Here is a 27472-nt window from a genome sequence, read left to right as displayed (position 1 = left end):
TTGTTTTGTGCTCGGAGCATTGTCTGCCTTTCCTCTGTTGATGTGAATTATTTCGCTCTGATCCTGCTGCAGGACTTTGTCATTGTACTTTGACCTTCATTGGTCCTTGTTCCAGGTGATGAATAAATTCTGCTCACCTGTTTCTGCGTCTCAGAGTTTAATTGCGCTTGACATTTCCCGAGGCTCTCTGTCAGTGCAGTTTAACAACAGTGAGAACAAACAGCATGACGCGGCACTGCGCTGAGAGATACACAATCAACTGAAGGAAAGTTACATGCTCCAGGACTTCATCTTTAAAAAAACATTTGTTTTTGCCTTGTTAGAGGTCTGGTTCTGCGTCTAATGATTTTTGTATTGGTTCTGACTGTAGTTCTAGTTCCGGTTCTTATTTTAGTTCTATTTCTGTCTTGTCGGCCATTTTGGATTTCCTCACCGGAGGTATGCTGTGAGGAAATCCATGTGAAATATAGTTTTTGCTCTCATTCTGATTTTAATACTAATTCTGGATTTGGATTTTAATTTTATTTCTGGTTATTATTTTAATAATAGTTTTGTTATGATTTTAGTTTTGGATTTAGGTATTTAGGTTCTGATTTTGACTTGAAGTTCTTTTTTTGCTTCTGCTTCCTTAATACTGGATTTTATTCTGGTTTTTAATTTTGGTTCTGGTTCTATTTTAGTTCTGGGTCTTATTTTGATTCTGGTTCTAGTTTATGGTTTGATTTTGGTTCTAGTTTTGGCTCTGATTTTAGTTTTGTTATGGTTCCCATTGTTGGCTGTGATTCTCATTGTGGTATTAGTTCTAGTTCTTGTTCTAGTTTATCTTTTGATTATAGTGGTTCTGGTTCGGGTTTAGTCAAATTGGAGAGTGTGTACACACACACACACACACACACACACACACTTCTTTAGAGTGGTTCTACATGATGCTCACTCTCATAGCTCGTCTGGTTGATTGTGTTATTGAAGGTTGGAAATAAAGAGGCAGAGTTTTGGAGCCTGTTGATGGATTCGGAGTCGGCGGTTGCCATTAACCAGATGTTGCTCGGTACAAACACAAAACTTTTCATCATTTATAGTTGAAATAAATTACGTTTTAATCCGACATGTTAAAGAGGAGATGGATTATGGTCCTGATGTGACGATTGCAGGCTATAAACGCAGCCAAACAGCAGCTGTATTATTTTGTTTTGTGCTTTTCTCCTTCATCAGCACCGCTTGCACGTCTGTTCACTCACGACACACACGAGTAACCGCTACAATTCCAATTAACTCGAGATGACTAGCCGTCTGTCAGTTTTAATAGCTGGGTGGTTGTTATCTGCGCTAAGTGCTTCTATATTTGCTGTCGACTCCATTTGAGTTGCTTCCTAATTGGTCCTTGCTGCTGCTGCGGAGCCAGAGGAATTTGTTCCAAAAATTCAGACAGGTTTCTTTTATGATGCTGCCACCCAAGCTTGTTATTAATGAACTGTTCTGAATTTAAACAATATCATTTGTTATAATGATGAAAATTTCACTACGGAAACCCAAACCTGTCAAGCTGTAGCACTGCCACATAATAAACCTGTAGAGTAGAACATCTTCTCAAACTCGGGCTGATGGAAAAATACATTACGGTTTCTAAAAGAAAAAAAGAAATGGATTTATACCGAACGACAGAGATGTTCCCATGCATGAGGTATTGTGAATTTGCTTTCTAGTTATAAAATATCACAGCGATTATGATTAAGGACGATTCAGTTCATTCCCACAATCCTTTCAAGATCTCAGCGCTTCTATCTGCTTTAACCGATTCAGGGACCCAGACGAGCTTCACAGGCTCATGAAAGTGTGGCCTCAGGTGGTGTCTCCTGGAGTCTTCAGAGGAAATATGAAGCACTCACTCAATGAAAATCCTATAAAAGATTCTCTCTTTAAAAAGTGAATAGAAGAAATAAAACACACAGGAGCCAGAGGAATCCAGAGGTAAGAGCCGAGTCTAATCTTTATTTTATTTATCCTGTTCTAAATGTCAGAATGGTCACAAGCAGATAAATGGTAGAAAACTGGATGGACTAAGAAGATAGGAGAACTGGGAATCTGGGGGAGATAAGAGAACTGTATGGACCAGATAAACTTGGAAACTATGAGAACTAAGAAAGAAAAGCTGGGAGAAGAAGGAATGTCAAGGAAGTAGGAGTGTTAGGAGAGTGTGGAAAAGTAAGGAAACAGGAAGACCATGAAAGAAAGGTGTGAAGGAGAACAAGGAAGGTAGGGGAACTAAAGAGCTGGGAAGGTAGGGGAGCTAGAATAATTGATCTTTGGGAACTAGGAAAATATGGGACCTAGTTTAACTAGGAAATTAGAGGAACTAGGAGAACTATAGACATTTGTGGGAACCAGTAGAGCATTGAGAAGTAGAAAAATCTAGAAATGTAGGGGAACCGTTATAAACTGGGGCATGTATGAGAAGTAGACAGTTAGCGGAACAGGGAAAAAATAGCGAACTAACGCAATTAGGAACCAGGAAAGAAGGGTCAGTAGGAGAGAATGGACACTAGACGAGCTAGAGAACTCGGAAAAAAATATGGTAACTTGAAGTAGGAAAGTATGGGAACTAGAAGAACTATAAGACTCTGAGACTGGGCACTGGTTCCTCCAGAATAAACAGCATAGATTTGCTTTAGAACAACATGCAAGACTTCACTAAGATGCTGGATAAATAGTGTAACGAGGCTAATCACACAGCGGCGGAAGGTTAAATAATGAAAATGAGTTTGATTAGGAGAGAAACAGGAAGTAATCTTGACATGAACAAGTCAGGAATGAGACGTTACTGAGGCTTGTCCTGCTGTGATCGAGTTGATAAACCTCATGGAAGCTTCTAGAGTACTGATTATTATATAAATGGCCTATCCTATGCATCTGATTTATATGGCTTATATCCTGTTTTAGATCTGAAGGTTGATTTGGAGGAAATGGAGCAGCTTACAGCTCAGGAAGCTATTAGCAATGTGAAGTGGGCGGAGCAAGTGTTACACAGAAACAACTACCAATGATTTTCAGAGCTGAGAGGCCAATTTGATTATGATAATGTGTCAGTAAAGCCATGCTAAATGTCAAAATGAAGACGTGTCACTTCTCTGAGTCCTGAATTAAACTCCTGAGTCATACCGTCACCGAGAAGACATCATGACTGACAGGTACGCAGAATAACTCCTGGATAAGTTCTCTTATCTCCTGCTGCTGTTTTATGATTTAATCTTCCGCCATGTTCTGGGATTTTTTTTTTATACCAGCTATTGCTTCAGTCTTGTTGAGATTTTCATTACTGATAACAGTTCATGAAACTCACGGTGCTGAGCTTCACTCACTTCCCTTTCCTGTCCGTGTTAATGACTCGATTTGAAGCAGATCTGTTTAAGGATTAGATTTTAAGTACTGTGTCTCATAAAAAAACAGGGATTCCATCAAAACTGTGCTTTAAAAACAGACGAGCAGAAGCTCTACCACCTGCAGGGTATTTTTTTTATAAACGTTGGAATAGAGAGAAAGCTGGAGCTGAGGGAGTGTAAATTGCGAGGTGGAGGGAACAGAGAAAGTGGGTCAGATATATAATCTGGTGTGGGAAACACGTATGTCGTAAAAACAGTACAATGAAAAATGTAGGACATAAATTTGGCTCTCGTTATGATGTAAACACATTCTGCAAACTAGGAGAGCTAGAGAGAAAGTTTGAGAAAACTAGGAAGTTAAAGGAACTTCAAGAAATATGAGAGCTAGGAGAACTAGGTGAATTAGGGCACTAGAACTAGAAAAGTAGAATAAGTACTTAAAAAAAGTAACAGAACTAAATGAACCAAGAAAGCAAGTAAGTCATGGAAGTCTGATAAAAGAACTATGGGGGACTAAAAGAATGAGGGAAAGCAGGGACTTATGGGAACTAAAAAACTTGACCTCAGCTCGTTAGGTTGGCACCGCTGGAGCAGAGAGGGTTAAGCTCAAGGGCCTAACAGTGGCAGGTAAGCCCCTGACCTTCTGATCAGTAAACCATTGAGTCACCACAGTCCTAGAGCACATTTTTGAATCTTCAAAGCATTGGTTGAAGGCCCCAGCGAGGACTGAACTTGTGACTACTGGTTTACAAGACCAGCGCTCTAACCACTGAGCTATGGAGCCTAGAAAGTTAGGGGAAAGAACTAAGCCTGTAGGGGGAATGGGAGCACTTGACAAATAAGGGTTCTGTGAGAAATAGGAAAGTATAGAAACTAGTCGAGAAGCTGTGAAAGAAGGTGAACCAGGAAAAACAAGAAACCAGAGCAACTATGAGTTCTGGGAATGTAGGGGAAGTAGGAGCTAGAAGAAGTAGAAAAGTGAGAATGCATAGAAAGCTAGTGGAAGGAGAAAATGAGAAGAAGAGGAAAACTAGAGGACCATGATTACTAAAACTAGGACATAACTAGGAAACTAAGAGGAACAATATATGATATTGGGGAATCAACTGCCACTTCATCCACCCTGGAGGTTAGAAAATGCATGGAGAAGTTCATCATCTGACATAAGGAGCACATTCTTAAATTTCACTATCATGTGCAAATGTTAGGTTAGTGTCTTTTAAAAAAAAGTTATGCTAGCTGTGATAGTCAGGTTGTCTACACAGTTAGAATTAAAGTTAGAAGACTCAAGGGTATTTTAGTTTGTCTCTATTTAGAACCCTAATCTGTTTTTCTGTTCAGAAAACTGTTCAGAACAGGGTTATCTTTAACTATGAGGAACCTTTAAAGTGCACCTATTATGCTTTTTCAAATATTACCTTTCATGTAGTGTGTTATAGAGCTGTTTGTGAATGTAAAAAGTCTGCAAAGTTTTTAAAAAATCTAAGCTCCCAAAAGAATGAACCGATTCTGAACATCTGAAACGAGTCTTTAGTAGTTCCAGACTTACTTCCTGTACTAACCTACATAGGTTTGTAACAAAAAGCCCCGCCTCTTGTCTTCATAAGCTGCTCGCTGACAGTGGTAGACCAATCACAACAGACTGGGGCATCTGACCAATCAGAGAAGAGTATGCTCTCTGAAAGGAGTTTAGAACGAATCATTTAGAATCGATCATTTAACGAGTCATTTGTGACACTGGGGGAAAAAAGGTAATGCTGCTGCAGTTTAAATTATGAGCACGTTAAAGTGTTTTTTGACCTCGGATGCATGTAAGTCTATTGTATGAGAGCTTTAAAACAAAATTAGGCAGGGTTCAAATCCGTAATAGGTGCTCTTTAACTATGAGGAACCTGAGAGATTATCCCATGGTTCTAAATAATACACCTGTATACAGAAAAAAGTGTAACGGACCCACGATGCATGTGTATTTATATTCCTGTGAGTTAAAGCTCTCATCCCTGTCACTTAACACTCTCATTTTCTCTTCTGCATGCCAGTTAGCGCCTCCTCTCTCATCCTTCAGGAAGATTAAGTTCTCGAGCAGAGGTGTCCATCCATTTCCACTTCAAAGAGTTTCTGCTAATGTGCTTTCAAAGGTCTTGTCTCTTTCCTGCTGTCCAAGCCTATTACACCGCAGTGACACACGAAAATGAGGCCATGGATCCTCCACGGGCACGATTCTATCCAAGGACTCACTCTCTTTGGAGTGAACATGAGTGAAAGGAGGAAAGAAGAGAGAGCCATGGAGGAACTCGAGTCCCAGTGAGGATCGTTAAAACCCAAATTTAGACCGAGCAATGCTACTCGTCATACGAAGTACGGCTCCGAAAATAAACAGACCTGGAAGAACATTTTTTCACACAGTTCCTTTCCTGTTCCTATATCATGCACTCCTGCCTGTCATTAGCAGAATGAAAGAAGAAGAATAATGACTAGCTTTGTCTTTAATCACAACGCTGACCCGGACGCTTGATCTTCTCTTCCACGTACCTTTAAAAATCGACACCGATCACTTAGAGATAATGTGCGAAGTCATTTAGTGCAATAAAACACGTTCTGTACAGCCGTGGTGTTCCCACTCACCATAATTCACCATCATAACTTCTCATTAAAATGCATGATCCAGAATTACCCCCTGAAACTCACCGACTCGCTCAACAATTTGTCTTTGGGAGAAGCATAACTGCAGGACAAGACCCAGAGCTTATTTAAGCTGATTCAGTCGACCACGCAGAGAGACCCGGAAAAGAGGAAAGGATTTAAAAATTAATCATGAATGTCACAAAAACATATTAGTTCGAGCCAGATGTGATGATAAGAGCTTTTCCGTGTAAAGTAGACACACGAGAAAAAAAAGGTGGGTGCCAAAACTTTTATACAGATACCAGGCCCATTTGTGAAACAAACACTGCTGTTTAAATCAATGAAACAGTGAAAAAATAGCGATAGAGGTCAATCTAATGCTGGGCATTTTAATCTATTTTAATTACGATTTAAAATATACCACCATAATAATTTCATCTCTTAAAAGTATTAAAACAATTACAAAATTAATTTTAAGTCATTTTAAGTTCTGTTATTTAACACCAGTACACACGAAGGATGAAGACGGAATATATATATATATATATATATATATATATATATATATATATATATATATATATATATATATATATAATTATGTTAAGAGATTATGTTGCAAGCCAAAATGATCCTTGAGTGAAATTTAAAATGAAATTAAACTAAATTTATTGCACAATATATATATTTGGATGATTTTACCCAGTGTTTTAAGGATTGTCTCACTATGAAATGATTCTTCAGTTGATTTTGTTTTCTATTTTGGTATTCTTCTCTTGTTACCCAAATCGTCCATTAAAATGTAGACGAGTTGTTAAACAGAGGCCCGTTTTACTTATTCCCTTTCAAACACCGAAGGGGGTACAAACTTTTGCACTCAGCTGCATGGATGATTAATATGCGTTATGTCTTTTATGCTGATTTCCCAAGTTAAATCTGATGAACGAAGCATCTCTGATGACATGGTTTACACTTCTGTCCCTTTGAGAATCTTTGGCAGCGTTTTATTGCTGTAAAGTGTCTTGTGAAGGACCTTGAACACCTTTGTGGAAGCCTGTGGTCTTGTAAACTGGATGAAAAGGCTAATTAAATTCTAATTAAATAAAAAATAATAATAATAAAAACAAAACTACGGTTCCAGAAGGAAAATAAATTTCAACTGGATCAGGAGGGAATTGTCTGTGTTGTGCTGAATGATTAAAGAATAATGAATCTGGCAGACAATTTGGTGTAATGGACGAGTTGTGGCATGATGACTGCCACAGTGTGTGTGTTTGTGTGTGTGTGTGTGTGTGTGTGTGTGTGTATGTGTGTGTGTGTGTGTGTGTGTGTGTGGTGTCAGAGAAAAGGTTTACATCTGGATGAACCATAGAGAATGTATAGGACAGACAGCACGATGCCCCGAGGTTGCCATCTTGCTGAGAGTTGGAGCAGGAAGTCTGCCTGATGCACACCCATATATGGTAATGGACACCTGTATTTGTATTAGACACGCGGTCTCTTTATATCAGGACATGGCAACATGCAAACAGTTTACTTCCTGTATGAAAAGAGAATGCTCAGATTTCCAGAATTGTACTGTTCGGCTCTGCTTTTTATTCAGCAGGTGAAAAATAAGTTTGAATATCTCCTATGGTAACCATAGTAACAGCAATGCTAAGCACAGCTAGCAAACCTACAGGCTATGCAGCGAAAACAGAAAATATCTGAAAATTGAATCCATAACCTGAAGATGTCAGAAAATGTAAAGTTATAGCTTTACGTCTAAGCTCTAACACTGACACTGGAGACTCCTTCCATAAACGTTAAATAAACTTCTCGATTAAAAAAAAAATCAGTTTATTATCGTTGGAGCTTCCACTGTACACGTCTCTGTGAACGAGCTGTTGCTATAGAAACAATAACGTATTAGAACAATCGCGTTAATATAAACCTGTGCTACTGTCAGAGCCACTGTTATGTACACCTTCTAACCAATCACAATCCAGAACTCCGGAAATGCATGTAGTGTAATGCGTTTATAAAACACATGACTGACTGATTTGTACTGCAGCTGGCCACTAGAGGGCTCCTGAGTTCCTTAGACAAGGTGCATGACGTGAAGAATGTTGTAGTCCCACCCTTTTGCGTAAGCCTAACCAATCAGAACTTAATGCATGTTTAGGTTTAGAAAGCAAAATCAGACCGTCTTTTTTTTTTTAATCTCCGAGTCTCAAGTAAATGTTTTATAAACGAGATAATCGTGTTACTGTTGGTTGGTGCAGTATTTAAATTTTTGTGCAGGACTGGGCGTGTCCTGTTCAGCAGGTGACATAAGGACAGGGGTGTTTTCAGGTCACGTGATATTTCAGGTGATATTTTTAATAGGATAAAGCACGACAGAAGATTAGGCCATTGTGGTTATTGTTATCTAAAACCTTATTGACTTTAGTCCATCTGTCTTTCCCTAAAAGCTTTTTAAACAAGTTTATCCTTCATAACCTCCCATAATGCATTTCACATTCCGCTGCAGTCTCCCCCAGGACCAAATGCAGCACTTCTCCTCTGTCACTCCATCGTCTGCAAGGATGCTGCGTTAGGTTCGATGCTCCATCAGACATAATTAGACGTTTCATTAGCATCCTGGAGCACGTAGCCATGCGCTAGCTGCCTTCCCTGCAACCTTCTCCTAACTGACAGTGCTGGCTCACGTGTTTCTGCTGTGATCTCCCTCGCCCACGTTCTCTCAGCCAGCGCAAACACTTCCCTCCATTCAGACTCCTCCTTCCCGAGAGCCTCATCCAGCTCTGTGAGCTCCATCGTGTTTCTCACCACGTGGCTCAACACACCATGACATTTTTAGATGCTGCAAAAACACACCGCTCTCTCTCTCTCTCTCTCTCTCTCTCTCTCTCTCTCTCTCTCACTCTCTGTCTGTCTCTCTCTCTCTGTCTCTCTCTCTCTCCCTCTCTTTCGCTCGCTCTTGCTCTTTAATCTGAGGCAGAAGATCAGAAGAGGACACGCTGCAATATTTCCAGCAGCACACGATGTTATTATTATCGCGGCTGTGTTTCTGTAATGAGAACGATAAAGCCGAGAACTTTATGAGAGCATGCTGATTACGTTATTAAGAAGTGAGAAATGAACAAGTCCTGCACTCGAGTCCTGACTCTTTCCATGTTTTCTGGCTGATGATTATCGAAAAATGACTCAAATGCCAGACACTAAGCTGAACATTTCAGATGATAATTAACTGTAACCACAATTAAACTCCTGCCTAAGAATATAACAGTGACTCTTTGGAAGTTCTGGGATGTGAACTCATCACCTTTTGGTCACAGGAGCAGATCCATAACTGCTGATTATAAGATCATTTGATATGTTCCTGCTCAGAGTGGCGGTGGATCCGAGGTGGATCCTGGGAACAGTGGGTGTGAGGTGGGAATTCAATCTAAATGGAAATGATGTATTTGGGTATGATTTTCTTCAAGGAAGAAGAATATGCATCAGTGTGAAATGCATGGCAATAAATTCACAATAATAACCAAATACATTACTCATATTACAATATATTATTACATCACTAAAGGGAATGTACGGGCCAATTTCAAATATTCACACACACACACACACACATTACTATACATCCATATACTGGAATGTATATATATATATATACCGTCATGAACTCAAACTGTGTGAAGATGTTTATGGACAGCGTGTCATAAGCGTGTATTAAGTTATAACGCTGTTATAGTAAAATAATCAACAACGTTTCAAACCTGAAGCACATTCCCATGTGGTTTATTCCTCTTATACCACAGCAACTTACCAACAATATTTTATTTATTAAATGAGACAAAATTTAGACAAATAAACGCAATTTATCATGTTACAGAGAAACAGTAAGGAAGTGTAAACTCTTCTGTCAAACAGAAAACAAAGTTACAGCTTCATCTCTGACTGTTACACTGCGCTGACACTGGAGACTCCTTCCATACACGCTAACTTTTGGCCAAAAGGGTTCATCTCAATGCACAATGTCTCTCTCTCTCTCTCTCTCTCTCTCTCTCTCTCTCTCTCTGATAATAAATGTCTGTTTATGTTTAAACCTGTGTGATTGTGATTCAGATCTGTCTCCATTTATTTTACTTCGTAAAACGTCAGATACTTCCGATACTATGTTCATTTCAACAGATAATCTGGATTTTGTAATAATACATCGTTTTAGTTTACTCAGATTTTAATAATTAGGTTATTGTTCATGTTTATGTTCCAGAACACTTTGCAATTTTTAAAAAAAGCACAAATACTTGAATAGGTTTTTAAATCTCGGGTAAAACCATCATAAATAAAAACAAATCAAGGGGTTGTAAAAAAAATTAAAAACTGTACATAAATGTGTTGTAAATGCAGTTTATGATTTACTCAGTTCATATATTTCTGTTAGTACTCTTAAGTAAAACTTCATCTCTCAGGGAGTGTAGATGTATATCATGATCTATAAACTGTTTTAAATAGTATCATCTTTAGATATTTATTTAAAAGAATATATATATATCACTTTATTTAGCTATATTATTTTTTCTCTGCATGTCCGGTTCACTCTGTGTTAAACACTGCTGTAGGCGTTGCCCATGTTAAATATAGATATTTTTAGGATCCCAGAGTGTTTAATTAACCGTCTTGGAGGTGAATTTACTCTGATACAGATAACAAGAGACGTTTATTAACTCGGCGCTTGCCCGACCCTTACGATTCAGTATATTCATTAATGATCATTTCATTTTTGTCCATTTTAACATAATGCTGCACGCAAGTCACTTTATGGAGTCTTTAAGAATCCACTTTATTCTGGGAAATGGTGAAAAAATTATGTTTTGTGTGAAATATTCAATCAGGTTCAGAAAATAAAAACGAATCGGACATTTTATTTTGTTATTATTTCAATTGAGCTGCTTCATAGAACATTTTTATGAAATATATAAAGCAGGGGTGGTTGATTTTTGGAAAAGCCATAAAGCCTTATGTCACAATTGATCATATGATGTTAGAAGGTTTATAAGCAATGTATGCAATGCTTATGAATGTTTTATAAAGGACCTATGTAGGTAATAAAGCATTACCTTTTTTTCCAGTGTAAGGAATCTACAGTGGGCCTTTATAACACATTTATGAATGTGTTAATTAATTTGTTAATGAATGTGTTATAAAGGCCCCGGGTACCCAGCAGGTAACATTTAATTCTATGTAAATGTACCTACATAGGGCCTTTCTAACACTTCATAACACATTCATAAGCTTTTTTAACGATGCTAGAGAGAGAATTTATGCTTATGTAAAAACCTGAGCGGTGACTTCAGAGATTGTACGTGACCTCTTTAGGTGTACATTGTGCCTCATAACAGTGCTATAAATGCAAAGATAAGGGAAACAAATCCAGTAAATATCTCAATCATTCGAGGTGTAAGATAACAGCAGTTTATTTTCTCTTCTCTTGTTCATGTAAAGACAAAGCCACTCTTATGCCACTTTACCAGATTTGACATAAGCTTTTTATAAATTCTACTCCATCACTTTATAAACCATTCATGAAATGCTTATTGTTGTGTTATAAATGCTCTATGTATGTACCCTTTCTTAAAGAGGACTTATGCTGGGCCTTAACAAAACATTCATAAACACTTCATATCTGTTCTAAAATAAACAGTCTCTTCACAAAGTCATATTAAACCTCTAAAGTCAGTTTTGACCAAAGCCTGATATAAATACTCCAGAATTGTGTTATTAATAATTTTAATTAAAGATGAACTGCTGTTGAATGTGTTATAAAGGCCCTATAAAGTTACCAATAAAATGATGCTTGTTTTATTTTCTAAGGGAGACATACACCGGGCCTATATAACACTTTCATAAGGTATACATTGTTTTAGGTGTACAGACTTGTAAAACAAACAAATAAACAAACCAACAAAACAAATAATCTAATATAATTTATTAAAAAAAAATCTTTGTCATTTCACAGATTTTGACATAAACCTTTCATACATTTTGCCGACTTAAAGTTAAATGTACCTTTTATGAATGTGTTATGAAGGTATAAACTGAAAATAAACTGAAAACTGTAATCATAACTAATTGTAAATAAGTAATAATTGTAAAGATAGGGTTAGGCTGTAGTGATTAGCGGATAATGGAGGTGTAGTGGATTAGGGTGTAGGGATTAGCGGATAATGGAGGTGTAGTGGATTAGGGTGTGGGCATTAGCGGATAATGGAGGTGTAGTGGATTAGGGTGTAGGGATTAGCGGATAATGGAGGTGTAGTGAATTAGGGTGTGGGGATTAGCGGATAATGGAGGTGTAGTGGATTAGGGTGTAGGGATTAGTGGATAATGGATGTGTAGTGGATTAGGGTGTAGGGATTAGTAGATAATGGAGGTGTAGTGGATTAGGGTGTAGGGATTAATGGATAATGGAGGTGTAGTGGATTAGGGTGTAGGGATTAGTAGATAATGGAGGTGTAGTGGATTAAGGTGTAGGGATTAGTGGATAATGGAGGTGCAGTTGCAGGAAGTAGACTAGTTTCAGTAGATCTGAGTTAGGGCTAGATTTTAGGTCCTGTGGTAAAAAAATTTTCACAGCTTTGTAAAAAGTACAATGCAGTGCTTATTAATGTGCCATAAAGGTCCAATTTAGATCAACTTCAAGCACATGAGATTGTTTCAATAAAATTCCTTGTTTCAGAATTGAAATTCAGAATTTGAAATTCGTATCAAATTATATCGAAATAGAAAACAATTATATCAAATTATATCTGTAGAAAACAACAACTATGATGTATTCTGACACAATAAAAAAAGATATTTTAATGAATCCTGTGTACGGGGTGCACATACTTATTGTAGAGTATGAGCTGGTGGAGTTTCAGTAGTACGCACTTCGTCCCCTATCTAGGACACTAATATGGAGATTTATGAGCCTCATTAGAGAGGACTAAATGAATTATGAATACACACTTCGATGAAAGTGCTACTCCTTCTTCCCAGAAAACAGTGCAATGCATTATGGGTATTCTCTATACATCATTTAAACCCTGATCTATTGCAGTGCATTGTGGGAGTTGATAAGTGCAGTAGATATTCTCTATTAGAAATGAACGGTGTATACAAGGTGAGGTGTGAAGTGTTGTTCTTTTCTCTCCTCGTGTCACAGGGCCATTTTCTCTAGCACTGGGGTTTATAATTCACTGTGAGGGAACAAAAAAATCAATAACACTGTGAATTATGAAGTATGAATCGGCCTGTGACTCGCTGCCGTGTTTTCCAACATGCCATGTGGGACCAAAACATGACAGCTTTCCCATGTACAGCACACAGGGGACACGTCACTGCTCGGAGCTGGAGCTTTGAGGTTAGCTTTTTTATTTCTAAGTTTTTTGCACAAATGTGTCCTGTTCTGTAGTTAAACACAGTTTTAACTGATTTCCTGCCAGTAGTTTTTAATTTTATTCTTCAGTTCCATGTTTGTTGATTTATGGAAATAGTTTCTCATTTAAATGATGGGTTTATTGAAAATAATAATAATAATAATAATAATAATAATAATAATAATAATAATAATAATTCAGACTGAGATCTTATAGAACCACTGACACTTTTACCCTCACCAAAAAAAAGAAGTGTCTTATGAATATGCAATGAGATCCAAATCCTACAAGCTCCACCCCTTTCACTGATACACTGGTGCTGCATGGCCTGCGTTTGCATACTAACCATGGATTGGCTCTTATTTTTCATGATGCAATAACACTCTCCTGTTCGTACTAACTCATTTCCAGGAAAATGTTCAGCTGATTCTTAAAAATAAAATTATTTTATAACTGCTACAATACACCAAACAAAGGAGTTTCCTGTCATAAATGTTAAATAAACATCTCCTTACAGAAAATATCACCATATCAGAGATTTATGTGGAGCGTCTGCCATACAGCTTCCTGTGAATAAGCTGTTACTAATAAACGATAACGTATTGCAGCGAGTGGATTAATATAAACCTGCGATTTGTCAGAGTCGCTGTTAGGGAGAATTAATCCAGTCTACAGCACTGTGGTGTAACCATATTTCTTTTTTAAATAAAAAAGTAACTGAATTAGTGCTAAAAGCTTTATTTGCAATTTCCCCAAATTATCACGCTTTCAAAAAATACATTATCACAAGTTTTTGAAATGAAATTCAAAGGTCCACCTTGTGTACAAAAGCATTTAAAATGGAATAGAAGAGCTTTGAATTTAATTTCCAGTCCTAATCTGCACTACGGTGATATGGCTAAAAATAGCGTGGAGGAATGGAACGGAATAACAGACACTTCACTTTGGCTGTTGTTTCCTTTTAAAGCAAACAGCAGCGTAGTTTTATCCCTCAGGCTGCTGACTGAGTGAATTTTAAACGAGCTGATCTGTATTCCGCAATGGAGAACCTCCTGGTCCGAGTTTGTTAATATTCACACCACCATCTGGAAGTCAGAGAGCGGGATTGGATGAGTGACGCGGAGTCAGCGAGGCCAGCTTCAGGGCCACGTACTTCTCCTCGCCTCTCATCAGGGGCAGAGCGATAAACTCAGTGCCGCGAGCCACAGCTGCTCCCAAATCAACATTCAGCCCGAGTCAAACGCATTACACCGGTAATAGCCGGGAGTGCTAACGATGGCTCGCCGTTTCACCACAGGTTTCCCGTCCAGCGCTGATGATTTATGGTGGATGGCGCCGTTCTACTCATGACTTGAAGTTCGCTCGAGTCTCGTCACATTGATCAACGTCAGCATCCAGACGTCAGCCATCCATTATCCTGCCACCGTTCTCCATCATTCCATTCAAAAACCAACATGGTGCTTGAAAGGAAAGGTCAAAACGACCGTAAAGAAAGAAAGGAAGGGAAAAAAATGGAACAAGTCCATATTAGATGAGAATGACACAAAAGTTCAAGGATGTAAAATCAAATTGTAATCCTAACCCTGTGTATGAGGAAAGAGTGGAAAGAGTTTTCTTGAAACCTGACATCAGTCACAGTAAAATGATCGAGTATGTCGAGCAGCGCTGGCTTTTTAAATATCATAAAAGGCATTTTAAATATGAATTAACTAGAGACTTCATTTCACTCTTTTACATTTTCAGCTCATTTCCATAGTGCACTAATCAATGTGTAGAAGACAATAACATCATACGTTCTGTGTAGAAGCCATCGAAATCTGACACGGTTTGATTTTCAAACATGTAATTAAGTATAATGCTTAATATTTAAAATATATATAAAACATTTGATTGATTTTCTTTTACATGAAATCCTTCATCTGTTCATGAAATCTAGCACTGGAACTTCCAAAAACCCAAAAACTGACGTCCTTGCTGGACTCCTAGGCTTTAGCCACGCCCCCAATAGTCATTTACTCCGCCCACATCTTCAGTGCACAATAAAACCAACATAACAGAATTCAGAGCTAAATGGTAACTTTTGCAAAAAAAAATTAATAAATAAAATAAGGTATAATAAATAAAACCAGAGTAAATCATGAAACTTCATGGTTTCTCAAGATGGTTGAACTTTTTGAAGGTATCAGTGATGTTCTAAACGAAAAGAATCAGGTGATACACTTCACCATTTAGCTAGCTAGATAAAGCCTTTATTTACATTGATTGTACGTAATGTAAGCTAGCTAGCTTGCTCCAAACCTCTAAACCTGTCCAAGAGCCTGGTTATAGAACAACGCTGACAGCAAGACAGGCTCAGTGCATTTAGCATTCGGCTAGCACACCACTCTAAACCTTCCAGACACACAAGCAGGAGGGATAAAAAGCAAAACGTCGCTCCTTAATCACCGCCAGTCTCACCGCTGCGTCGATCAATCAGACTGTGTGTGCTGGAGAAACCCCCGGGGGCATTCGACCTCAAACAACACCACTCTCATGCTGAAGAAATGCCACGAGAGTTAAAACAAAAGTCTATTTTCATTTCGTCACAATCCCGAGTCTCTCGCAAAAAAACATATACATAATAAAACTGAGAGAAATCCAAGTATTCCTCAAGCTCAGCTGGAAAAAGTGACAAGAATTCGGAACAAATATGTTTAAACAGTTTAAACCATATAGAAATAATTGGAGGTCATTTTCTGAAATATTGGAGCAATCTTCATCTATAAATGTAATATTTTTGTGATTTCGTTGATTATTGATCATCGAGCTTCAGTTTATTAACCATTCACTCAAAACGATCATTTTCTGTCTCTTCTATGTGCTTGATGAGAGAGCCTCCACACCTCCACATCATTTCACACCCTCATTCGTACGTCTTAAAGCTGAGGGAAATTCCTACGACTTTGATATGAGTTTTACTTTAAATATTTAGAGTTGTTTTTAGTGATGTTTTCCTATAATCATATACTAAATATAATCTTAGATCACCATGGATTTTTAAATAAAATAATACCATCAGCTAACAATATTTTAATAATCACTTACCACTTAAAAAATATAAAGAGTGGTAAGTGATCAATCAAATCATGTATGTTTTGTAATATGCAAATGAATGCATGCTAATGATCTGTTGCCTCATTTGCATATTTTTACACATGGCTGTTAGTTCCTCTCCAGTGCAACAGGTTTCAGTTTGTTTCATTGTTGTATGAATGAAAGAAAATAGAAGTCCATAAGTGTGTGTCTTTAATCTAGATTAAATTTAATGTTCTAGATGAATGAGAAGTTGTAATAAACCCTCCAACATATTGTTCAGGTTCACGTTCAACAGCACAGGAGTGGAAATAAACCTACAAAACCCTAAATTTTTATACAACCTGTCACGTTTTGAAGGCTCTGAAAGCAGGACCATCTGTACTGAGAAATTATGAAATTGACACTCAAAGCTGGAAAAAGACTCGACTAACACCAGGACCTCTCACGTCTTTTTATAGGACAGAAAACAGGAACGTCGGTCTCTCAGAGTCTCTCAAAGACATCTTCAGCTTTAAAGAGAAGTGACCAAACTCAGAGAGAAATCATGCTGGTAATTGGGTGAAGACTGAAATTGATCTGTGTGTTTTCACTGCAGCTTTGAAAGATGTAATTTATCGCCCTTTTGAAATGACACATGAGAAAAGTTCTCAAATCGTTGCGATCGATACTCGTTCTTCTAGTGTAGAACTTTATGTGTAAAGGCTGTGTGAGGTTTCTTCCCTTTGTGCAAAACTAAAATAAAGTTTGTTCATCTAACAAAAAAAAGTTCTCTGCCAAGGTTCATTCATCTCCCTGTGTCATGGTTGTTTTTTTTTCCCCAATCACAGCGACACATCAATCTGGTTCAGAAGCAGGAGAAACGTAGGGAAAGTGCAGGTGGTAGAGGGTAAACACAGGCAGGATGGAAACATCTCAGTCTTAATAAGACAGAAGAGTGAGAAAGTGGCGAGTGAAATGTTCCTGCTGCTCCACACGTCAATCACCGCTCAGCCCTGACTCCCGAGAGGAGAGACACGACGCTTCGCTGGGTTTTCTGTCACGGCATCGAGTTTGTCAGGACTGACGGACGTTCGTTCCTCTCCAGTGCCGTTCTAAACCAGTCCTGGTTTAACCCTTTCCTGTCCCATTCCTCTCACAAGTCCATGACCTTCTGCTTCACTCATCCACTTCATTCCATGAAATTTCAGTCTTTACACCACAGCGCTATTGAGTTCTGGATCGTGATTGGTCAAAAGGTGTTGATTAATTCTCTATAACAGCGGCTCTGACAGTAGCGGAGCTTCACCTCACAGGTTTATTTTTAATTAATGCGCTCGTTCTGATACGTTGTCGTTTCTATAGTAACAGCTCATTCACAGCTCAAAGGAGACGTTTATTTAACATTAAAATTCATGAAAGGAGTCTAAAGCTGTAACTTGACATTTTCCGACATCTTCCGGACAGAGGAGTTTAGAGAGGCTGGTGAGGGAAGGACTGTTTATAGCATCTATAACGTAAGTGATAACAGGAACTAGTTTTTTTCACTGACGTTCCACTCCATTAAATGCAACTATAAATGGAAATAAAGTACGACGTTCTATTTTTTGATCAATAAAAGCCTGGAATTGTTGGTAAATCGCTGTGGTACAGTATAAGAGGAATAAAACACTTGTGGATGTGCTGTTACTGTATAATATAACAGTGAGATCACTTCATCACATCAGTAAATGGAATAGAAAAAGTTTATTCCTATTTTAGCTCAGAAAAACTTCACCAACGTGAGAAAGCGAGAATCAATTTACAATAAATGTCCAGCAGGTACTGTTATGGACTTTGACAGTTACATCTTATTACATTTGACAGCAAAGAAGAAAAAAAAAATGCTATCTGTGTCTTCCGTCTGTATTTTCTAGCCCTTAGGTTTAAAGCTGAGTGTTTGTGTTTGAAGGCGGTGGTCTAGACGCTATTGATAAACCCTGTCTCGAGAAAAGTCTCAGAGGTGTGAATTGCATGCAGGTGATTTTAATATGAATTTAATCTGAATTTGGAGCTCAGAAGATCCACTTTAATCAGCCATGTTACCCGACTCTGAATACCAGGAACTTTCCCCATAAATATTGATGCCATTTTTCGGTCATTGTCTCTAAGGAATAATCAATCCTGGATCAAAACCCAAATAATTGAATGAGTCTGAAAGTCTGAGTAACAGGATTGAAAGTGGACTTATATGTGATGAATCCCAAACTAAAACCAAAACTCTAACTAAAGTTTTATGGAGCGGGTTTTAGAGGTACGGTTAGGTACACTTTGACTCTTCGGCTTCACAGGACCTGCAATTTAAAGGTGAATGGTTTCTGAAAAGATAATGAGAATATGACTCTGACTGTGTGCAGGAATTTCCTGTTACAACAGCAGGTATGAGATCACTGATGTTAACGTCAAAGACTGATCTTTAAAACTGAGCCGGCTTTGAAGAGGAAGCTGGTGACAGCTGATGAATTCAAGACTGATGAGTTCCTCCAGAGCTCGAGAGGAGAAAACACCCTCAGGATTTTTACCAAGTGAAGCTGTGACAGATTCCAGAGGGTGAGCAAATTCCATGATGACGTTTTGCTTAGTGATGCCGAGCTGGTCACGTGTTACAGACTCAGACTCGTTTCAGGGCAAAGTTGCAAATAGAGGCTAAAAAGTCAGTAGGAATTGGCAGATGACATCATAGACTAATTTGCATATTCACTGAATCATCATGATCATTTGCATTTTGAAGCGTGTCATTAGACATTATATTAGAACAGAAAAGAATTGATTATGAATGATTCTAGAATTTCTATCAAGAACGCGGACATTAAAGGGAATAATGGTGATCAGTGATTGGTTGTTGGGAATAATGGTGAATAAAGTTGGCATTACTGTGCTGGTCACTGCATGTGGCTTTAAATATTAAAATATATACCTATTAATAATTTAGCAAAACATATAACATCTTCCAATTCTGTACTCTTCCAGGTGATGATATATTCCATTAAAAGCACATGCACTGTGTTACAGACTCGCTTGGTGCTGTATTCTGAGTTGTTTTTTAAAAGAAGAGTTCAGTGATATTTAGTGAAGGTGATGGTGTTGAGTTCCTCCGGATCGAGCCTCTGGTGAAGAAATCTCACCCTCAGGATTTCCAACAAAGTGAAGCTTGCAAAGTAAGCTGGAAAATTACATCACACTCTCCACTCCCACGACATCTAGAGCAGACCACTAAGTTCTCACTCCACACTTCACTTTCCTCCTGAAAATTTACTCCTAATTTCATCATTGCTGATTCCCATTCGCTAGTTAAATCCCCTCAAGTGTTAGCTAACATCCAGGGAGATTCAAATCATCCTTCATCCGAGGTTATTAACATTCTTTCTAATGCAGTGTTCTATAGACTTAAAGGTTCTCCAGTTGTCCCTCTCAGAGAACCCTTAAAGGCTTGTCATGTTACAGTAAAACCGCAAAGAAGCGTAAACTCCTCTGTCCTGAAGAAAACTTACAGCTTTACCTCTGACAATGGAGACTCCTTCCATAAATGCTAAATAAACATTTTCTTTCTTCAAGAGAACTTCACCAGATCAACAACGGAGCATCGGCTGCACGTGTCCCTGTGAATGAGCCGTTACTATAGAAACAATAACGTATTAGAATGAGCGTGTTAATAAAATCCTGCGCTACTGTCAGAGCCGCTGTTCTAAAAATAGACAAACAAAGAGCTAGTGAAATAATTCCTGAAGGAGAAGTTATGTGCGGCCTTGCTGTAGATGTGCGAGCTGAAATGTAGCTGAAGGTGACGAGAGAAAGGCAGAAAAACTTGGTGTGGCGGCTGTGAGGATTTCTGCTATTTTTCCTCATGAATAAGTTGACCTTAAATCCCGCTCTGCAGATCAGAGAGTTACGTAAGAGAATAAAAGAGAAATGAGGAGGCGATCTGAGTGAACAGAGGCACATCTGTCCACTTTCTACAGTCTGATTGCGTTTTCCGTCTGTAATAGTGTCCTGGTTCTGAGACTGCGGTTCTGTAATGTTTATAAACGTTCCTGCAAGATCCAAAAGTGAACAAAGTGTTTCCATAGTGTTTGTTTTGTTTTGTTTGTTTTTGAGTTGCAATCAGAGTAAAAACTCATACATTTGGTTTGTTTGTTTTCATAATGTTACATTTTTATTTATTTTTATTATTTTTAAAAATAATTTAATTTTTTAAAAATTTTATTCATACTCACTGTTTTAAATTCTTCTTAATGTTATTTTTTGCCTTCTTGTGTTCCTTCTAATGTTATATTATTTCTATTATTATTTTTTCATATAGGCTATTTATACTTACAATTTTTTATTTCTTATTAATGTTGCATTATATTTCGTCATCTTGGTCTTATTCATTTTATTTTTGTCAGATTAATTTTACACTGGTTATTTTTTTGTCTTGGGACATTTTTACATAATCTTACGTTTTTATTTTATTTATGTTTATTATTGTTTGTTTATTTATTTAATACTTACTAGTTTTATTTATTATTCACGGTACATTTCTTGTCTATCTAGTGTTACATTATAATTTTTGTCTTCTTATTGCTGGATTTTTTTTTTTTTTTGGCCTCTTATTGTTACATTTTATTTAGTTTTTTGTCCTAATAATGTTACATTTGTAATTCTTGTTGTATTAATATTGCTTGTTATTTTTGTCTTCATGTTATGGTTATTTTTTTGTCTTATTAATGTTACAGTTTTATTTTGTGTGTGTGTGTGTGTGTGTGTGTGTGTGTGTGTGTGTGATTTTACAGTACATTGCTGAATGATTAGAAGAGCTAAAGCTCCACATGCTGCAGTTTTCACACCGTCACAGCAGCAGCTCAGCTGTCAGTGAGGACTCGAGCTGCTTCAGGGAGCAACAGGCCACAGAACAGGACACGGATGAAACAAACACACACTTCCTCACGGTCAAGCAGCCATCGGTGTGAACCCGCAGTACCTCACGTCTCCTCACCAGACCTGAGTGTGTGTGTGTGTGTGTGTGCGTGTGTGTGTGTGTGTTTGTGAGACGCTTCTGTAGCACAAAGGCCACAGAGATACACGCTGCTGCTGATTGTAAAACACAACCAGAGCAGAATAAAGTCACGTCCTGGAGTCTGAGAGAGCTACAGAGAAATGTGTTTATTCCAGCCGTGTTCAAAAAATTTATATCTCACACCGAAAACTCATCATCTTCCATTAAATAGTTAAAAAATAATAATAATACAGTGCTATATATATACTGTATATACTGTACACACACACACACACACACACACACACATACACACACACAGTACTGTGCAATAGTCTTAAGCACATATAAAAACGTGCCTAAGACAAGACGTCTTCAAATATAATGAAATGAAAAATGTTCTTCCTTTTAAAAAACACCATAAAAAGCAGTAAACAGTAAATAAAAATTAAAAAAACAAAGTTAGTATATGGTGTGAGGTCAGCAGTCTCAGGTACACTGTGTGCAGTTTTATAAGGAAACTAGCAGTAAGTTTTCCTCAGCATGTTGGAGATGTTTGGATCTGACACTACAGTCTGATCTTGTCTTTCCTCTCTGTATTAAAAATGTTGGAGTTTCTTTCCGTTCCTCATAAATTACATTTTAATCTGCTTAAGTAGAAGCGTTTCTGCAGTGATATAAATTCTGAGGATGTTAAACTGTACAAATGAGAGATATTATGAATTTAATATTACTGCAGGACTCACTGCAGAAAATCTGCTTTGCTTCTTTGTTATTTTAATTTTTTTTTTGCATGTAGTTAAAATGGAACTGAAGCGTATGGCCTCCAGTTTAGCATCATGGCGTATAAATAATCTGTTTTTATCCTCTATCAGGCAATATAGAGCTCACTTTTATCCATATGTGCAAAATAAAAATGTTGTAGATCAGATTCAGATTGTTAAAAAGGTCACAAACTATTTTATAACTGTTACTAGTAGTATAATGTTATGCTCGTTATATAATTCGGTGTGAGACGCGGATTAAACTTGCAGCCGTTGGTTATTTTTATTGTTATACATAGTTCAAGACAATTATGTTAAATTTGCGACCAAAAAGTAGAACAAAACAGAACAAACCCAGATTTTTAAAACTATTCATTTATGATTTAAAAAGACACTTAACTTGTTATGCTGATAGAAACATACGCTACGCGCTTTGTGTTGATTGTAGTTGTAATATTTGTTGTTTATGTTGGATCATGTGACTGATTAGCTGGTGATGGTGAAAGACTGTATATCACAGCATTTACACACAACTGGTTGTGACAGAGATGAAGTGTCTGTGAAACGATATAGAGAGATTATTGAAAGCCGTGCTGGAGCTAACGCTCTCAAAATGTCATGTTTTATCGATTTCTCCTGAGGCTTCAGCTCAACAACGCTACGACACTGACAACCTGCCGTGACAAACACTTCAACTTTATTTTATTGCTATTATTATATTACTTAAACTACACATTTTGTCAACCTGAACATTTAATATAATTGTAATATAATTGTTTTCTTGTTTTAAAAAAAATGTTTAAATTAGTGTATTAATGTGTTTTCTTGTCATTTAGTAGGAGTGATACAAACAGGACTAAAATTGCCAGATGCAGCGCCTCACTCATTTTCATTCACACCGGCGACGTGTTTGTCTCGTCTCATTGCTCTGCAGATTCGATTTGTGTTCCTGCAGCCACCACAGCAAGAGAAAGAGCAAGTGAGAGCGAGAGCGAGAGACAGATACAGTGAGAGAGAGATGGAACCTCATCTTATTTTCAGCTGAAGGAGGTGAAGCTTTTTCTGTCACTCGGGGTTCGAGAGTTCACCAATCGTCCCTGGGCTCGATGTGGCACTTTATCCAGAAACGATTTTGCGATGCAGTTGTTGTAAGAGTGTGTTAGTGTGAGTGTGTTAGTGTGAGTGTGTCAGTGTGAGTGTGTCAGTGTGTGTGTGTGAGTGTGTCAGTGTGAGTGTGTCAGTGTGTCAGTGTGTGTATGTGTGTGTGTGTGTATGAGTGTGTCAGTGTGAGTGTGTCAGTGTGTGTGTGTGAGTGTGTGTGAGTGCGTCAGTGTGTGTGTGTCAGTGTGTGTGTGAGTGTGTTAATGTGAGTGTGTCAGTGTGAGTGTGTCAGTGTGTGTGTTAGTGTGAGTGTGTCAGTGTGTGAGTGTGTCATTGTGAGTGTGTCAGTGTGAGTGTGTTAGTGTGAGTGTGTCAGTGTGAGTGTGTCAGTGTGTGTGTGTGAGTGTGTCAGTGTGAGTGTGTCAGTGTGTCAGTGTGTGTATGTGTGTGTGTGTGTATGAGTGTGTCAGTGTGAGTGTGTCAGTGTGTGTGTGTGAGTGTGTGTGAGTGCGTCAGTGTGTGTGTGTCAGTGTGTGTGTGAGTGTGTTAGTGTGAGTGTGTCAGTGTGAGTGTGTCAGTGTGAGTGTGTCAGTGTGAGTGTCAGTGTGTGTGTCAGTGTGTGTGTCAGTGTGTGTGTCAGTGTGTGTGTCAGTGTGTCAGTGTGAGTGTCACTGTGTGTGTGTCAGTCTGTGTGTGTCAGTGTGTCAGTGTGAGTGTGTCACTGTGTGTGTGTGTCAGTGTGTGTGTGTGAGTGTGTGTGAGTGTGTCAGTGTGAGTGTGTCAGTGTGTGTGTGAGTGTGTCAGTGTGTGTGTCAGTGTGTGTGTCAGTGTGTCAGTGTGAGTGTGTCACTGTGTGTGTGTGTCAGTCTGTGTGTGTCAGTGTGTCAGTGTGAGTGTGTCACTGTGTGTGTGTGTCAGTGTGTGTGTGTGAGTGTGTCAGTGTGAGTGTGTGTGAGTGTGTCAGTGTGAGTGTGTCAGTGTGTGTGTGTGAGTGTGTCAGTGTGAGTGTGTCAGTGTGAGTGTGTCAGTGTGAATGTGTCAGTGTGTGTGAATGTGTCAGTGTGTGTGTGTCAGTGTGTGTGTGAATGTGTCAGTGTGTGTGTGTCAGTGTGTGTGTGAGTGTGTTAGTGTGAGTGTGTCAGTGTGTGTGAGTGTGAGTGTGTGAGTGTGAGTGTGTCAGCTCTGTTTCCGAGCCAGTGGTTATTCAGTATTTATTGTCAGGTTACTGATCAGAAGGTCAGGGTCAGGGTTAGGGTTAACCAAACTGCCAATGTTGGGCCCTTGAGCAAGGCTCCTTAACTCTTTCTGCTCCATGGCTGAACCTGCACTCTGACCCCAGCTTCATGATAAAAAAAGTATTTCACTGTGCTGTAATTATATGTGACAAATAAAGAGGACAAGTGAATAAATAAAGGGGAATAAAGGGGAAGGGGGAATAAAGGGGAATAAAGGGGACTACAGGGGAAGGGGGAATAAAGGGGACTAAAAGGGAAGGGGGAATAAAGGGGACTAAAGGGGAAGGGGGAATAAAGGGGACTAAAGGGGAAGGGGAAATAAAGGGGACTAAAGGGGAAGGGGGAATAAAGGGGACTAAAGGGGAAGGGGAAATAAAGGGGACTAAAGGGGAAGGGGGAATAAAGGTGACTAAAGGGGAAGGGGGAATAAAGGGGACTAAAGGGGAAGCGGGAATACAGGGAAATAAAGGGAATAAAAGGGAAGGGGGAATAAAGGGGACTAAAGGGGAAGGGGGAATAAAGGGGACTAAAGGGGAAGGGGGAATAAAGGTGACTAAAGGGGAAGGGGGAATAAAGGGGACTAAAGGGGAAGGGGGAATAAAGGTGACTAAAGGGGAAGGGGGAATAAAGGGGACTAAAGGGGAAGGGGGAATAAAGGTGACTAAAGGGGAAGGGGGAATAAAGGGGACTAAAGGGGAAGGGGGAATAAAGGTGACTAAAGGGGAAGGGGGAATAAAGGGGACTAAAGGGGAAGGGGGAATAAAGGGAAATAAAGGGAATAAAAGGGAAGGGGGAATAAAGGGGACTAAAGGGGAAGGGGGAATAAAGGGGACTAAAGGGGAAGGGGGAATAAAGGGAAATAAAGGGAATAAAAGGGAAGGGGGAATAAAGGGGACTAAAGGGGAAGGGGGAATAAAGGGGACTAAAGGGGAAGGGGGAATAAAGGTGACTAAAGGGGAAGGGGGAATAAAGGGGACTAAAGGGGAAGGGGGAATAAAGGTGACTAAAGGGGAAGGGGGAATAAAGGGGACTAAAGGGGAAGGGGGAATAAAGGGAAATAAAGGGAATAAAAGGGAAGGGGGAATAAAGGGGACTAAAGGGGAAGGGGGAATAAAGGGGACTAAAGGGGAAGGGGGAATAAAGGTGACTAAAGGGGAAGGGGGAATAAAGGGGACTAAAGGGGAAGGGGGAATAAAGGTGACTAAAGGGGAAGGGGGAATAAAGGGGACTAAAGGGGAAGGGGGAATAAAGGGAAATAAAGGGAATAAAAGGGAAGGGGGAATAAAGGGGACTAAAGGGGAAGGGGGAATAAAGGGGACTAAAGGGGAAGGGGGAATAAAGGGAAATAAAGGGAATAAAAGGGAAGGGGGAATAAAGGGGACTAAAGGGGAAGGGGGAATAAAGGGAAATAAAGGGAATAAAAGGGAAGGGGGAATAAAGGGGACTAAAGGGGAAGGGGGAATAAAGGGAAATAAAGGGAATAAAAGGGAAGGGGGAATAAAGGGGACTAAAGGGGAAGGGGGAATAAAGGGGACTAAAGGGGAAGGGGGAATAAAGGGGAATAAAGGGGAAGGGGGAATAAAGGGGACTAAAGGGGACTAAAGGGGACTAAAGGGGAAGGGGGAATAAAGGGGAATAAAGGGGACTAAAGGGGACTAAAGGGGAAGGGGGAATAAAGGGGAATAAAGGGGACTAAAGGGGAAGGGGGAATAAAGGGGAATAAAGGGAATAAAGGGGAAGGGGGAATAAAGGGGATTAAAGGGGAAGGGGGAATAAAGGGGAATAAAGGGAATAAAGGGGAAGAGGGGAATAAAGGGGAATAAAGGGGAAGGGGGAATAAAGGGGAATAAAGGGGACTAAAGGGGAACGGGGAATAAAGGGGAATAAAGGGAATAAAGGGGAAGGGGGAATAAAGGGGACTAAAGGGGAAGGGGGAATAAAGGGGAATAAAGGGAATAAAGGGGAAGAGGGGAATAAAGGGGAATAAAGGGGAAGGGGGAATAAAGGGGATTAAAGGGGAAGGGGGAATAAAGGGGAATAAAGGGAATAAAGGGGAAGAGGGGAATAAAGGGGAATAAAAGGGAAGGGGGAATAAAGGGGAATAAAGGGGTCTAAAGGGGAACGGGGAATAAAGGGGAATAAAGGGAATAAGGGGGAATAAAGGGGACTAAAGGGGAAAGGGGAATAAAGGGAATAAAGGGGAAGAGGGGAATAAAGGGGAATAAAGGGGAAGGGGGAATAAAGGGGAATAAAGGGGACTAAAGGGGAATGGGGAATAAAGGGGAATAAAGGGGACTAAAGGGTAAGGGGGAATAAAGGGGAATAAAGGGAATAAAGGGGAAGGGGGAATAAAGGGGAATGAAGGGAATAAAGTCGAAGAAGGGAATAAAGGGAAATAAAGGGGAATAAAGGGGAAGTGGGGGATAAAGGGGAAGGGGGAATAAAAAGGAAAGAGGAATAAAGGAATAAAGGCACATTTATAATGGAGGGTTACTGTAGGAAGACTTACTGTGGGGATAGTTACTAGGGGAACAGTTACTAGGGGGAGGGTTACTAGGGGGAGGTGATGTTACAATGGGGAGGATTACTAGGGGAAGAGCTACTAGGGCAGGGTTACTAGGGGAAGAGTTACTAGGGGAGGGTTACTAGGGGGAGGTGACGTTACAATGGGGAGGGTTACTAGGGGAAGAGCTACTAGGGCAGGGTTCGTAGGGGAAGAGTTACTAACGGAGGGTTACTTAGGGGAGGGTTACTAGGGGGAGGGTTACTAGGGGAAGAGCTACTAGAGGAGGGTTACTAGGGGAGGGTTACTATGGGAGGGTTTGATTGACAGCAGAAGACTTACTTCACGTAAAGAATGTCATCTCGGATGCCTGGCCACTGACAGATGTTCAATATT

General features: G+C 39.2%; 1 long non-coding RNA gene and 1 other non-coding gene across 7 annotated transcripts in view; one reads left to right on the top strand and one right to left on the bottom strand.

The window, feature by feature from the left end:
* Nucleotides 1-6432, top strand: part of LOC128622763 (uncharacterized) — a 13994-nt gene extending 7562 nt beyond the window's left edge. For 2 of the 6 annotated variants that reach the window (XR_008388441.1, XR_008388444.1), the window contains exons 3-5: nt 1-1681; nt 1801-3185; nt 5417-6432. The exon at nt 1-1681 is cut by the window's left edge and continues 478 nt beyond it. This is a non-coding gene — a long non-coding RNA (uncharacterized LOC128622763). The remainder of the gene's footprint in view (nt 1682-1800; nt 3186-5416) is intronic. The other 4 variants (XR_008388446.1, XR_008388442.1, XR_008388443.1 and 1 more) reach the window with 4 other exon arrangements.
* On the bottom strand, nt 4089-4161 carry trnat-ugu (transfer RNA threonine (anticodon UGU)). The gene has a single exon. It is a non-coding gene; the product is annotated as a tRNA-Thr (tRNA).
* Nucleotides 6433-27472: the final 21040 nt, after the last annotated feature.

Source organism: Ictalurus furcatus, chromosome 18, assembly GCF_023375685.1.
Source record: "Ictalurus furcatus strain D&B chromosome 18, Billie_1.0, whole genome shotgun sequence".
Taxonomy (NCBI): domain Eukaryota; kingdom Metazoa; phylum Chordata; class Actinopteri; order Siluriformes; family Ictaluridae; genus Ictalurus; species Ictalurus furcatus.
This window is presented reverse-complemented; position numbering and strand designations above follow the sequence as displayed.